This window comes from Medicago sativa, chromosome 6, assembly GCF_051527215.1.
Source record: "Medicago sativa cultivar Bolivia chromosome 6, Bolivia_mono, whole genome shotgun sequence".
Lineage (NCBI taxonomy): Eukaryota > Viridiplantae > Streptophyta > Magnoliopsida > Fabales > Fabaceae > Medicago > Medicago sativa.
The window spans coordinates 86,143,112-86,158,654 of NC_140754.1; the positions used below are offsets into that span (position 1 = coordinate 86,143,112).

The window sequence follows — 15,543 nt, forward strand, 5'->3', positions numbered from 1 at the left end:
GGTTTGAAATACTATCATGAAATATCAGGTATATTAACATGTATCTGAGGGAACAGATACTACTCAGAATATGAATGCAAATGCTTGAATGCAATTTTAGTCTTGAAGTTTAGGAATCTAAACTCCATATTTTTGAGGTAAAGAAAAGATTGATATCACACAAATGGGACTACGCATGTTCAGGTTATGAGTATGGAATTAAGAAAAAGATGATAAGACATTCCCTAGAGTAACAGCTATAACAATATTGTTCAAGAATGAAATGTATATTTTGAACATATAAGTTCAAGAGAAGATCTATGATGATACTTTTTACTCATCCTAATATGATCAAGGTGTATCGTGATTGATTTAAATTCTGGTATAGAAGAAGCAAAGTTGAATGACTACAAATATATGTTATGTATTAAGCTATCAGTTGTACTACCTCGTGTATTGTGTACTCGCCAGTCAGTGCACCATTCTCATATAAGATTTATATATTTAATGTACTCGCCAGTTAGTACACTATGTATTTAAATCTGATTTATGGATTGTACTCGTCAGTTAGTACTTCCAACAGATGTTAGAGGTAGCACAATGTTGAGTTTATTCATATAAAACATAACAGACATCAGAAGTAACATTTACCTATTTATGTATTGATTAACGGAGAAAGTTGGAATAATTCTTACTTTCGATGAAATAAACTTGACGTTAGATATTACTCAGAGTAGGGACGATCTTATACAGAGTATGATATGATTATCATTATAAGACCTCGTTATTTGGGGCATAGTTCAGAAATAAAATTTTATTGGGACCAGACATATACCATGAAAGATCACTCAAAGGTCATATCTGTCCAAGACAAGATAAAAGTTGACGAAGTCGATAGAAGTGTTACTTTAGTAAACGTATGAGATTTTTCAAGAATTCAGTAAAGGTAAACAGGTAGGAGTAACCTAAGACAATTTATAAAGAGTATGTGGAACAAGGAATTTACTCGAAAGATATCAGATACATCGGTTAGCTTTACAATCCACTATGTTCGGAATGTGTATAATGTATTCCACAAATCACAGACAAGAAGGTTATTATCGAACCTTTTCGACATATGAGATTGGAAAAGATGACCTGAAATCGGTTTAACATATTAATTCAAGTCAGTTGTATCTATGGCTAGGTAGTCGGAAGACTTTATGTAACAAGGGAAACCGATAATTTAGTCGAATAAAGAGAATCAGTTGGTAACAGACGTATGTGGAAGTTTAAGATCGAAAGTATCGAGGAATTATTTGTACTTATTATCAGGTAAAATCTAAATTTCGAGGACGAAATTTTCTTAAGGGGGGTAGAGTGTAATATCCCGCTTAACAACACTGTCATTTGTCATTTATTTGTGTTAGCTATTTTTCAAATTATCTATGAGATTTTAAGCAAGGGCAAAATGGGTATTTGCCAACCAAGAGATTGTTTAATAGGAAAATTCTAAAATTTTCCACACAATTCCATCCCTTTCTCTCTCTAAAACATTTCCATAATTTCTTCCCCTTCTCTCTCTGAAACCCATCGGCCATCATCTTCTTCAACCCTCTCTATCACAAATTTTTCATTTCTTCATGAAATCATCAAAATTAAGCAACAAATAGGTTCCTTGTGGTGCTATTACAAGTGTTTGGCAAGCAAAATTCATCCTTCCCTCTCCTTGAAGCAAAAACAGCCCCTTCTCCCATTGCCATTCATAATCTTCATTTTGGCCCCAATCTCATGGAAATCATCAAATAAGCTAGCTTTTGGAGTACCCATGATGGAATGAACATTAAGTAAGTGTCAAGCTCTTTCTTCTCTTCCTTTTCCATGAAAATCAATCTATCCACCTCACCTCTAATGCTACTTTTGTTAAAATTGTTTAATTCAATGTCTAGGAATGCAATATATGTTGTGGTGGTGGTGGTGGTGAGTTGTTTGATGCATAAGGAGCTTATGAATGACATTCATGGTGAGTTTACTAGTAAGTTGAATTTTTGGAGAAATGGATTGAAAGTAGAAGCATGAAACTTAAGAGAATTATTATGGAAAAGTGATTTAACAACCTTGATAAGTTGTTATTGATGTATTTTGAGTTGTGTTTGTTGCTATAAGTAGTTATAATTGAAATTCATGATTTTGAGACGAATATTCGCAAGATCTTCATTGGCTCATATATGCTGTTGTGTAATCCATAATTGAGTAACTATTGGATTTTTGGATTCTACGCTTAATTCCCTTCAGTTTGGATATAAATTTTGTATGTTTCGGATTAGGAACGAACTCAGAAAGTGCGTTTGAAGTTGTGAATTTCTGCTGGAAAAACTGTTACGGGTTTGGAACAGGACTCCACTAAAATGGTAAGAAGTCTCTCCCTGTAACTCCGAATCAAGTGGTTGTTGTTGCTATGGTTAGCTAACGAAATTTCGGACGTTTTGGCACCCGTTTCACTGATTTTGGTCCAGTATTGAAGTCTGTAGATAATTTTGAAGTTGAGGGCAGAAGTAGGATTTTGTGCTGAACCGAGATTCAAGTTGGTGATGAATTAAGCGGTTGCAGTTTTGGACTGCTATTCGGATGACTGAATAGAGGCAGTGGCGAAGATGCTCAATTGATGCTTATAATTGTTCCAGAGTCTGGAATAAGATAAGGTGAGTTCCTTTTAGTTAGAAACTTCCCTTTGGGTAGTTAAAATTATGATTTTAGAATAATAGAACATGATTTGGTACATTAGAACATAATTTAGTAACATTATGATTAAGGTTCACACCCTTGCTAGTGTACTCTAAAATAGTTTTTATGTTGATAAATATGCTTATGGTAATGTAGGAGTTAGAGGAAAATTATTATGATAAGTTTTACGTGAGTATGAATAAATATGCAATTTCGGCTAACATTCCGGAAAGTGAAAATTGTTGAATTTTATTACTTTATTTCGACTCTTAGCTAACATAAATTATATTTTTAAAGTGATATGATGGTTTGGTTTGGCTAAGACTCTAAATTCTCATTTTTATCGAATATTAGCCGAAATTGTATTATGAATATCCTCTAATCATATACTACCATAGTTTATATTTATTTGTGTGAAAGAATGTTTAGAGTAAATTAGCCATTGAAACAAATCATTCATGAGTAGATTTCCAATCATTGGAAAGAAAAGAATTCTAAGTATGAAAGTTCGACTTAATTAGTCGAATTTAATTTATCAGGATATGGGGAAATCTTATAACCTTTTAGGAATGGCATATGACAACGATATGCCTAGAACCTGAATAGGTTAGTATCAGAATTAATTTCAGAATAAAGACAAAATTACCACGTCTTTATTATTTGACTCAGGAAAATTATCATTATAAGAAAATCAGTTAAGATAAGTTATTCCTCTCTAGCTCCCCGTCAGTAGTGGAGTTGAGGATTAACTCAGTTATCAGAGAATCAGTTCAGTTTATAATATTAAATAATTTATAAGTCATGGCTTTCGCTATTCCCGCCAGTTGGATACGAAAGGTTCCCGCCAGTTGGAACGGGCACTATCCGTAAGGATGACCCCATGACAATAAGAGGAGTCCGGTATCCCCGTCAGTTGGGTTCCCGCCAGTTGGAAATTATTACCGGTCAGAGTGGAATAAATTCTGGGGTTACTCCACCTGGGTTTATTCCGTAAAATCAACTCATATAATATTGTTTGTTCAACGCTAACATTTCTAACATAATATGACAGACATTATGATTATAATTATGATTATGAGTTGAGTATTAGTATCAGGATTATATCAATCTTTTAGACAGCGATCCTAATTATCCCCCGATCGCGCAGTTATGCATGATAAATTGCATAAACCCAAAAATGGTTGAGTTTAGAGACAAATGGCGATCCTAGGTTCCCTGAGATTGCCTACAGCCTAGGATAGGTGGAACTCACTGAGACATCCCGTCTCACCCCAATCCCTTTTATTTTATTTCAGAGACACAGGTGGATCGCAAGCAGGGCAGTTCGTGATGAAGTAGAAGAAGAAGCTGGACAATTATATTTACTTGTCATTGCATGTATGTTGTACACGTCAGTGGTACTATTTTAAATGTATAGACAAGTAGTTTTATGATATGTTCGGAAGAAATTTTATTATTGTAATTTTAATGTATCCAATGCCAAGTTTAACGAGCATACTAGATATCCTAGGTAATTTCTAGTATGGGTGTTACATTTGATCCTTTTTTGATAATATTTTTGGTCTCATGTACCTTCAGGTGTTGGTTTTGTGCTTCAGGTGACGTGATATCATTTAGATGTACACAGGCTCACGTTAATGGAATTTCTATGGCATTAAAATATCATTTGACCAATTGCAATAGGTGCAATACCTTCTTTTCAACAACGAACTTAACACTGTCTGATACATTAATGTGTTTATCTACTGAGACTTCAGTTTTTCTATTATCTGATAGAGCAACTCCAATATTCTCATACTCAGTTTAATTTTATTTATAATGTCAGTATCCTTCTGATCTTTCTCATTTTTCCTAATGTAAGCCGTACTCTTCCAGTGACCATATTATCAGCTATATGTTCTGCTTCATTTTTTTATACAATCAGCTATATATCCGTCTTTTTTTTCTTTGTTCTTTGGAGTGCCTATGTTTATGTGCATGCACAAGAGAATTTTGTAGTCCCTTTTTCAAGCATTTTTTGTTGTGTTTTTGTTGATGAGTTATTTTATAATATGCTTAGTTAAAAAAAGTGATAGATAGTTGGTGTCTTTGTCGTTGTTTGTTATACTTATTTGTTACACGATTGAATAATTACAAATTCGTGTTGGATGTTAAGATGAATCAAGTGTATGCACGATATTAACATTGTATATATAAGGGTATCCGCTATAGAAATTATGGAATTTGAAAGAAACTGTATATAAGGGCATTTGGTAGAAACTGTATATGCCCAGTTATATGCATAATAGCCAAAAAAAAAAAAAACAAGACTCATGATGTCTCCGTGATTACTTTTAGTCATCCGTGTAAAATATTCCGACATTAAACACTAATATTTCAACGTTACATCCGTTAAATCATTCCTGTTTATCGATACGAAAATCCAAATAACTATATACGCATTGATATTTGTATATAATATGCAATCGAAAATACGATAACGATGTGTTTTATTAATATATTGTGTATAAAATAATGAATTTGTCATTTAATTAGATTTTATATAAAAAAATAGTCGTAATTCTAGCCCGTGCTTGGCACGGGTTTCCAAGCTAGTTATATACATTTGCACAATTTTTTTTTAAAAGTACACGTGTCAACCTATTAGTGAAAGGCTCATTTAATGTTATTTCTCATGTACACACAAGATATGAAAGAGGAAAATGTTGTGTGCAAAAAGTCAGAATTTGAGAGGAGTATTTAATGCACCAATGTTTTCTTTTATGTACACAATAAATATGAAAAAGTTTATAATAGAAACAACAATCATAATTTGGTGAATTAACCTAAAATGTTATCTCTATTTGGTAGGAATATTTAATGCACCATGATTTCAATCAAAAGTTTACATATGAAATTATTGTTTTGTTATTACATCATTTTTGTATTGTTACGCCTTATTTTTTATTTTGAATTGAAACTTCAAATTTTGTTCTTACTAAAAATCTAAGAAAAAAATTAGAATGCATCGTCTTTGTAATCTAAATCTATATCTATATCTATATCTATATCTATATTATATACAAATGCAAATGTTTTACCTTGACCTATATTAAATGCTTCTTTTCTATTAGACTCTCCACATGTGCATTGTGCCACTTGGCAAATGATGATTAAAATTCTAAATTTTCATGGCACTAATTATATAAGGCAATGTTAATTGGCAAGATTAAATTTCTCATTTAACTTTTCTCTGTCGTCATTTAAATTTGTTAATTTTTGTTTATTTCATCAAACAAAAAATAGTAATTCTTGGAATGCTTGATAATCCTTAGGAAAAAAAAAGAGGAAAAAGCCCCTATATTATTTTCACATGGAATAATACCATAAAATATAACAGTTTGTTCTTTGTTTAATTGGAAAAATTGGTACCTAACGTACACAAATAAAAAAAGAGTCACAATAATTTATATGTCTATCTAGCATATAAAATAATTAGTTTTTTATTTCAACAAAAAAATGCCCAAATACTAACAATAAATTATAATCACTTAGATAAAATATTCTAACAATACATTATAATCACTTAGATAAAATATAATAGGCCCTACAAAATTAGGACCATTTTTGTTTCAAAAATTAAATAAAAAATCAGGACCAAATTTTTTTACTCACGATTTGATTAGTGACAACATAAATAATTCAATTACAACATAACTAATTTAGATGTATGTAGCAAAAAAATAATGGAACAAATTCTCAGTTTGAATGTCTCATAATGAGTTGACTCTCCATTAACCACCAATAATTATTTTGCAATTGGTTCTTTATTTCAAAATAGAAATTAAATTATTGTTGAAATGGATATAAAGGTTAACAATCCATGTGAATCACTTGAAAAAAAAAATGAGTCTACGAATAACCGTTAGATAAATAGTGTACACCAAAAAATTAGGGAGATAATATTAATTAGAATGAATCAAATTATTAGTGAAAATAGCTAATAAAACGTGTACCGAAATATTAGTGAAAATTATTAGAAAAACATTTAGCAAAATATTGGTGAAAATGACTCAGGGAAAAAAAGTGCAAAAAAATATTAGTGAAAATTATTAGAAAAACGTGTAGCAAAATGGGAGAGAATTGTTTGACTTAAAACTGTCACATGATGTAAATTTAATGCATATTCATTTTCATTAAAATCTTATCACTACAATTTAATTGACTTAACAAAACAACATTCTCGATTATCCCATAAATAGGCTAAGTCTGCAGTCATTTTCCACCATATCATTGCTTCCGTCTCTTTTTCAAAAGTATCAAAATATTCTTGATTTGATGCAAGCTTTCAAAATTATCAAAATATACCTTGCAATGTATCAAGGAGTTTTTGGTGGGATTTCACTTCTTGGAGCAATGGGTTTCTCTCATTTTCCTAAGCATATGGTGAAACTAGCTATCGCATTCTTACACTTTGATGTCCCATAGTCTTTTGATGTGTTATGAAACTAAGTATAAGATGTATTTTTTTTTTCCTAACCTCATGTGCAGGGCTATACCATTCTATATTGGTGGATACTTTACTGTTCATTTTTGTATCGAGAGCTTGATTTTGTATGAATTGTTCTTATATAATAATGATTATATTTAAATGTTAGGGTGTTGTCGAGATAGATAGTCCTAATTATACATGAAACATCGTTGAATCTGATCGAAAATCTTTAAAATTACAATATGTATGAAATCAAAGCAAAAGTAAATATAAGGATTACTTACCAATTTACTTAAAAGCTATTATTTAATTTGTGTTTCCATAGGGTTTCTCACATGTATTTATTTTTTTATTTTTCTATATTATATTTTGGCTTTGTTGCACATATAGGAATTTGCGTTGTAGTCATTGAATTAATTGACAAATGTATTGTTTTTTCAATATTCTAGCTGCAATTGTATATGGAAAATAAATTGCATTTTTTTATGCAACCCTGATTTGGAGACTTTTTTGGATGGAATATCTACATTTGATGTCTTTGCAATGTCTTTCCTTATTTTACCATCAATGTAAAGTTAAGGTGCAAAGCTTATGAATATGACACAGTTGGTGAAGAAAAAATGTATCCTATGTCATAATACAAATGTTGGTTATGTATAAGGGACTATGGATTAACGCCTATGCTATTGTAATTTAGATCTTTTCTATCAGAATGTGAATTGATATTTCTAACGGTATCACTAATATTCTGTTTATTTTAATAAAAAATTGTTGTTTCACACAAAAATCAAGAGGGTTTTAATTGAGACATAGCTTTTAAGTTGTGTCAATACCTGTGAATCAATTAGATCATTACATTAAGTCATTGCCTCTTAATCAATTAAATTATGAATGAAATTTCTCTATACAAAAAAAATTCTATTTCTATTTTCTTTTTATATATCTTTCTTTCTCACATTTACTTTTTTGAATAAAGAGAGGAAAGGAACACATTTTTCATTAAAAAGAATGGAATACATTGAAAATGTAGAGTAAAATATAAGAAATTTCTTATTTACCCATCAATAAAATGTGAATTAACCTATATGAGTTGACACCAATAAAAATCATTCATATATGTTAACTATGGGTTGACACCAATAAAAATCATTTATTTATGTTAGCGTAAGACATAATAATTTTGATTAGTGTCAACTTAAATGGGTAAATTCACATTTTGTTGACGGCTAATGTAACTGTTAACGTATAAAAATATAAGAGCGGGAGCGGCATTGTCATTTGATAGATAAGGAAAAATCAATAAAATAAGTTTAGGAATTTTTTCTAGGGAAAATAAGTTTATTATTTTTCTAAGACATGTACTTTTTTTGACATGGGACAAATGTTTAAAGGTCATGGGAGTGTTTGAAGAAGTCAAAACATGGTGGAATGTTAACGAAGAGCGATGCAGATAAAATTAAATAGAGTGTATAATTAAAAAAACGTAATTCATGTTGTATTAACATTAAAAAAAGAACCATTTTAAAACGATTTCATTTTGCAAATTGATCACTCATTTTTGGATGAAAAGGGTACTTTTTTTTTTTGACAAAATGAAAAGGGTACTTACTCTCAATATTTAATTAGAATAGTATAGTCTTTTTTAAGAGTATATACACACACACACATGTTAAGGGAGATAATTAAGTTGTGATGCCTTAGGCTATGACTTCATTTGTCTTGCTTTTTATACGGGTTTGTTTTGGTCTTTCATGTTGTTAAAGATTTTCCTCTTCCGTTAAAGCAAACCTTTGTTTGTACTTTTATTTTAGTTAAAAAAAAAACAAATACTTTATTGTTAAATTTGTCAAAAACAATAATTAGACCATCACATACTTTCCTTTTATAAATAGACATTAATTGCAATTATTGTAAATTTGAATTTGATTTCAAATTATGCCAAAAAAATATGCACTGTTTTGCATTATTTTACCCTTTCATGTGTAGGGGAAGAGGAGATGTTTGGGTCTATTTTTATGTTTTTTATATTAGTATTACGCTTAAAAAGAAAATAAAAAGAAAAAACTTAAGTCTGTTTTTTTTAGAGAACTTTAGGTGCATTTATTTAGGTATTCTTTTGTATAGTGATTAAAAAAAGTTAGAAGGGAGCATTATATAAATAATAGCGACACTAATGACTAAATTACAACTGTCTCATATGAGATTCGAACTCTGTCATTTGAGGTTACAAGTCAAACTATGTCACTTTATATAGTGACTCATCAAAGGCCTTACGACGGTCCATCTATTCAAGATATGCAGATGAACAACGTCTTTTGAAGGCTCTCGCATAATACAATTCAGGCTCATCACAACACATAACGGGATCTCTGGACGACCTCATATGTTATCTTACCATATCCACGATCATTACTGGCCCCTGATGTCCATAGAAGCATGATACCTCTGCCACGCCATGTATCATGTGTCTGTTTTGCAGGTACCGTCGTCACTCGCCTTAACCATCAACAATACACTCACCGGGGCATCTCCTCCACCGTTCCTGTACTCCATCGCACGTGTATCATAATCGATTCATCCTTAAGGTTTGTTTTTAGACAGTTTAGTTCTAACAACCACAAAAATTGTATTTTAAATTAAGAACCATGTGAAGAGTAGCTAAAGAAATGCATCTAAGCTTTTTTTTCCAAAAAAAAAAAATAATAATAATTTACATTGGCAAAAAAAAATTAATAATGCATATCTTCATTTAAAAAATTATATTACTTAAAATATAAAAAATAGTTTTTCGGTAAAACATTTCCCGTGCGGGCACGGGTCTCAAACTAGTAATATGTGATTCACGTCATTTGAACAAATTCTTTTTTGGTTACAAAAAAGTTTAGGTGGATTCGGCTCCGGTCACCACCAGGGTCAGGGCAGGCCTCCGGGCCCAAAGGGCACTTATAGAGGTACTTACAGATCACCCACCAACACCGTCCTCACATCGACAGCGGGAATCGAACACATGTACCTTCTGAGGGGAAGTGGCCCGTTCCTTACCAACTGAGTCAACGTGTGTTTGCGTCATTTGAACAAATTCCTTCCATAATATATTAACATATGTCGATATTATTTTGTTGAACCAATCATATTGCATCAATTTGATCTTTTACTAAAAAGTGTTGAAACGATTTTTCTTTAATTTTAAATGGTCAACAAATCATAGCCATACTATTATTGAAAATATGTATTTTATTATCTTAAATGCATTGTAAATTAACCGTTATAATTTGACACGAAGATATCTGATGATCACAATAACCATTTTTTTTAAGGAATATTTATTTGCCTTAACTACTAAGAAAATTCTAAGCCTATAGTGGTATTCCCGTAACCGAAAATAAGGGATGCGTTTACAGAAAAAATAAAAAAAAAAATAATTGAAATTCATTAATATGTTTAATTTACGACAGTTGTAAGAATTCTTCCAATATTACATTTTTTTTTTTTGGAGAAATCAAAATGAAATATATATATAAATATAATGACAGTGCAGCTCCATGCACAAGAAGTGCAAAGGATACCACTAACAAAGTTACATATTCAAAGTCCTACAGTAGATCCAACAAACAGACAAAAATAAAAATCAGCAGACACCCATACAAGGGAGCGGGTATCTCCACCAATCATGATAACAGTAATGAAAAGAAGCCTGTTTTGCTTTCAGCCATAGAAAAGATAGTAATTTGACTTTCTCTAAGAGGACCAAGGATGTAGACACCGTATCTTTGAAAATACGGTTATTCCGTTCCTTCCAGAGTACCCAAACACAAACAAACCATATAACCTTAAAGAACGAATGAGTACTACGCGGCATCCCTGCCAAGAAGGAAACCTGAATGAAGTGATCACGAAGCTGACGAGGATGGACCATAGACAACCCTTGTAACACCCATACTAGACGTATCTAGAAAGTCTAGCATGTGAGTTAGTTTAGTACTGGATACTTAAACTTTACAACATAAAAAGCTTCAAATGGATTTCTTATACAACAAATGCGTTCGTACAATAAATTACAACTCAACTTTTCTGAAGTATTAAATATGCATCCTTGAATATCCTCATCTCCCGGCAATAGGTACGAACGAACACTTGTCGCAACCTCCATCCGGCTACTAGCTTGCTAAACCATCCTGATATCTGAAACAAATAAGGATTGGGATGAGACATAATGTCTCAGTGAGTTCCACCTAATCCTAGGCTATAGGCAACCACGGGGGAAACCTACGGTCACCACGTGTCTACAATACAACCTGTCGGTTGATTATACGTGTGTGGGGACTTGCTTTCTTAGACGGTCGTGCATACTAGGGCCGTCATAATTCCATCTTAACTTGTTATAGGCTTCTCTTCTATACGTGTCATGGCGATCAAGGGGAAACTAAAACCGCTTTGCCAAGAATACACTCTATGCATCAAAGCTCTCATTCTCCTATCATGACACGATTCTAAACCGGACGATTAGGGGAAACCTAAGATCGTCATCGGCATATCTTTCTTTACTTGCTTCTACTTGCTTAATATGTTGTTTCTATAACATATCATCTTTTATCACAAAAGTGATCCTTGCTATCTTACTACTTCTTGACGAACTACGCCAAGTCTCTACTTGTTCTTGACAATCTACGTCAAGGCTCTATGACATAACATATAAATGTATGAACATTATGCATAGTTAGCTTCATTGATTATGTTAGCGTGTAACAAACAACTTTATCTGAATTCATTTTATGGATTAGTCCCGAGTGGAGTAACCCCAGAAGCTAATCCCTTACTACCGGTGAAGTGCTTAGCAAGAGCGCACCGGACTCCCTTAGTGAACGTGCGGGTCCCTTACGGCTTACCCCATTCCCCTTGGAGAACCTTTTATATCCAACCTTGGATGGAATACAAAAGACACGACACTTTAACTTAGTGAAATGCGGCTCCCTTTCGGCTTAACCATTCCCCGTGGGGAACCCCTTGAATCCAACCTTGGAAGGATTTCAAGAGACATAACACTCTTCTTAAAACTTGGTCTTATGCATGTATGAAGGTTATACCTAAAACATGCTATCTCTTTACCTCGGGTCCTTAAACAATCCAACTACAGGTAAACTTATTGATTGCTTAACTTACTTTATGAATAGATATCTAATCATTCAAATCTTAGTATACTTGATTCTATGCTTAACTATCTAGTTCTCGACAAGCTATGTCGAGGCTCTATATTATTTCCCTTGCTTAATGATTAACTTGCTACCCGATTCAAGATATAATTCTCTCGTTTGCCAAGCATCACTAAGCATGTAAATACTTGCTTCATTCTTGAGAAAGTCTCTTTAAAAAGATCATCATATGGGACCTTGGTTTGAGGGGTTTACTTTCATAAAAGACTGCACGAGAAAATCCGGCACCAAAACATCAAATCTGCCTGAAATGGGTACACAGGGCAGATTGTGCTGTTTACTTGCCATGGCGAGTAAACTTGCTCGCGAGGCGAGTAAAACATTGGTTCTGTTCTGTTTACTTGCCATGGCGAGTACTAGCTCGCTATGGCGAGTTGTGACAGTCCAGAACTTGTAAAATTGGTATTTTAACCCCAAAGACCTCAAACCAAGTGTCTCTAAGTATATTGGAACATATTTGATCATAGGATACTTGTAAAACACTCATATGGCAAGTATTAGCATGATTAGAAAGCATGGCAAGAAAAGGGCAACTAAACTCAAACTTATAAACCCTAAAATGCATATTATCCTTACAAGATAAACACATGATCCCAAAGGGAGGATAGCTATCTAAGGAACTCACCTTAACATAAACTTGACAATCCTTCAAGCCCTAAGCTCAAGCAATCAAAACCCTAGCTCTTGATCTACATGCTCCCTTTGATCATACCATATCAAACTAGTTGTTTTTCTTGCAATCCAAGGCTCCATAATCCTTGCTTCCTCATCCATCTTTAATTACCTATTCCAACTCAAAGCTTCCACCATCCAAACACTAGCTTCAAGATTCATTCCTTGTGATGATGGAGTTGGAAAACAAACTCAATCCAAGTCCAATATTGCTTCTTTGATCTTGAAGAAACTTTATCATGTACAAGTTCAAGCTTCCAACATAATCTTCACTTAATACCCAAAAACCCTAACTTTGAATCCATCTCTTGAGAGGAAGAAAAGAGAAATCAAACAAAACCCAAACTTCTTTAAGCTTAATGCATCATGAAGGAACAAAGTCTAGAAGCTTACCATGGAGGGAAGAAGATTTTGCAAGATTTGGTGGAGAGGAGAGGAAGGGCGATGGGAGAAGAAGAAAAAGAGAGAAGGAAGACTTGGTCAACTCTTGGAAAGAGAAAGGGAAAAGATTATGAGATATTTGTGACCACAACCAAATAAATATCCTTTCACATGCAATTACCAAATTGCCCTTGCCTTAAGCGTGTTAAATACGACACCGATACTTTTCCCGTGTTATGCTGACATGTCATAAAATATTAAATATTAACCCACTTACCATGAATTATTTCCTCTGGCACGTTTAACAGGTAATATACCGATACTGACAGGCGGGATGTTACATTCTACCCCCCTTAAATAAATTTCGTCCTTGAAATTTAGAAACCATCTACCAATCTCTGAAACTAAACTCGTCTTCTTTGATTCCCAATTATACAAAATATGTTCGTACTCACTCCAAAGGGTTCGAAGTATATAACTCATCCTCTATCTTTATTCGCATAAACGTATATAGTCTCCTTAGTCTTTTTCTTTTCCTTAAAGTCCCAAAACTATCATAGAACGTTGTGTTTGAAACACACTTTTGCTACATGTGGACTAGTTGCCTCTATTCCATATCTCAACCGCTTAACATAACTATTCAGATAAGTAACTTCTCACTAACTAAAACACTCAGGATTTGCCTTTATACTGGGGTCCTACCGGAATCCAGGTTTGCCCTGCAGTTCTTTCTCGCATCTGAAACATCTTATCATGCATACATCTTACTATGCATACATAATCTTTCTTACCGCATCTTGCGATTTATATCTCTTACTCATGTTACTTATCTTGATAATTATATAAATCTCTTAACTCTTTCAAGCTCTTCAAAAACCTTTCTAACTTGACACGAAGAAGCGAAATCCATTACGCCGATCCTCCAGAAAATCTATTAACCAATTTATGGTTCTCTTGCTCTTGAAACTTCTAATATGTCTGCTTACACTTGGACTTGAATACTCTTAGCAAAAAAAAATATGTGCATCCCGTACGATATTAATATCATACGAATATTGCCATCTCCTTTTAAAACTTTATCTCTATAATACTTGCATACTTCTGAATATCGCTTCTTGTTAGTTAATAACGATACCCAAACTAGTACTTTACTTCAAGAAATTTCTAAACTTTGGTACATAGGTTCTTGGAACGAACATTTTCTTGAATAAAGAAAATCTCATTTTGAAACCGAGTTTGTAATGGTACTCAGATCCACAGGACGAGTCTCTAAATTTTATTAAAAAGGTTTTACACTCGCCCTAAACTTGTCTATATCAAGTTGGTCCTGAAGTCCGTACGTCTTAAGTGAGCTTGCTCACTTACGGCGCAACTCATCGGTTTCATCAATGTTTAATATCATATTTTTAAAACAATTTCGTTCCCAAGTTCCTTGATACCAATCTTAACTTTAAGAAAGTTATACTCATAACTTGACACTATTCCAACAAGTATCGTTATCATTTAACAAGTTTGATACAGGAGGGTATGCACTTCATCGTATAAATCTTGTGTACCTTATTCCAATATTATAGCATATGCTCTTCTACACATTCGACAACATCGATTAAACAACCTGACTACTTCATCTGTGGTAACTCTAGTCTTCTTTGTCTTGCTTAAGTGAAGATACATTTCTCATTCTTTTACATTTAATCATCACTGACCGCATAAACATCAATACTTACTTGCTACATCGAGAATTCCCCGTTCGTCTCATAGTACTTCTTATTAAAACTTGTATTACTTTCCCAAACATTCTCCGTGAAGATTCTTACAACCAAAGTTCCATGTTCCATGGTCACCGTTCAAATCTTTTACCGATTAATGTCTGCGGCGCTACTCTGATTCCCACCGGTTGGCTTTGACTAGTTCTCTAATCCGTTGAGACGAGTGAACTTCACACTCCTTCTATCATTTCAATACTATCTTCTTGAACTCTTCTCAAAACTTTCTATGTTGCGACCAACACTGCAACCTTGCTCTACCCTTTGCTCGTAAGATATCTCAAGATAGACTTTTCTCTTGACATATAAATGCCTTACTTACACTTATTCTCGAGAAATCTCAACTCATAGAGTACATCTT

At 33.0% G+C, this 15,543-nt stretch overlaps 2 long non-coding RNA genes across 2 annotated transcripts; one reads left to right on the forward strand and one right to left on the reverse strand.

The window, feature by feature from the left end:
• Window positions 1-1,132: 1,132 nt before the first annotated feature.
• LOC146917731 (uncharacterized) lies at window positions 1,133-4,177 on the forward strand. The gene is made up of 5 exons (XR_015013500.1): window positions 1,133-1,805; window positions 1,908-1,981; window positions 2,286-2,369; window positions 2,475-2,660; window positions 3,978-4,177. It is a non-coding gene; the product is annotated as an uncharacterized LOC146917731 (long non-coding RNA).
• Window positions 4,178-11,148: 6,971 nt separating this feature from the next.
• LOC146917732 (uncharacterized) lies at window positions 11,149-13,738 on the reverse strand. Its single transcript, XR_015013506.1, has 2 exons — window positions 12,989-13,738; window positions 11,149-11,335 (listed from the first exon to the last, which is right to left on the reverse strand). It is a non-coding gene; the product is annotated as an uncharacterized LOC146917732 (long non-coding RNA).
• Window positions 13,739-15,543: the final 1,805 nt, after the last annotated feature.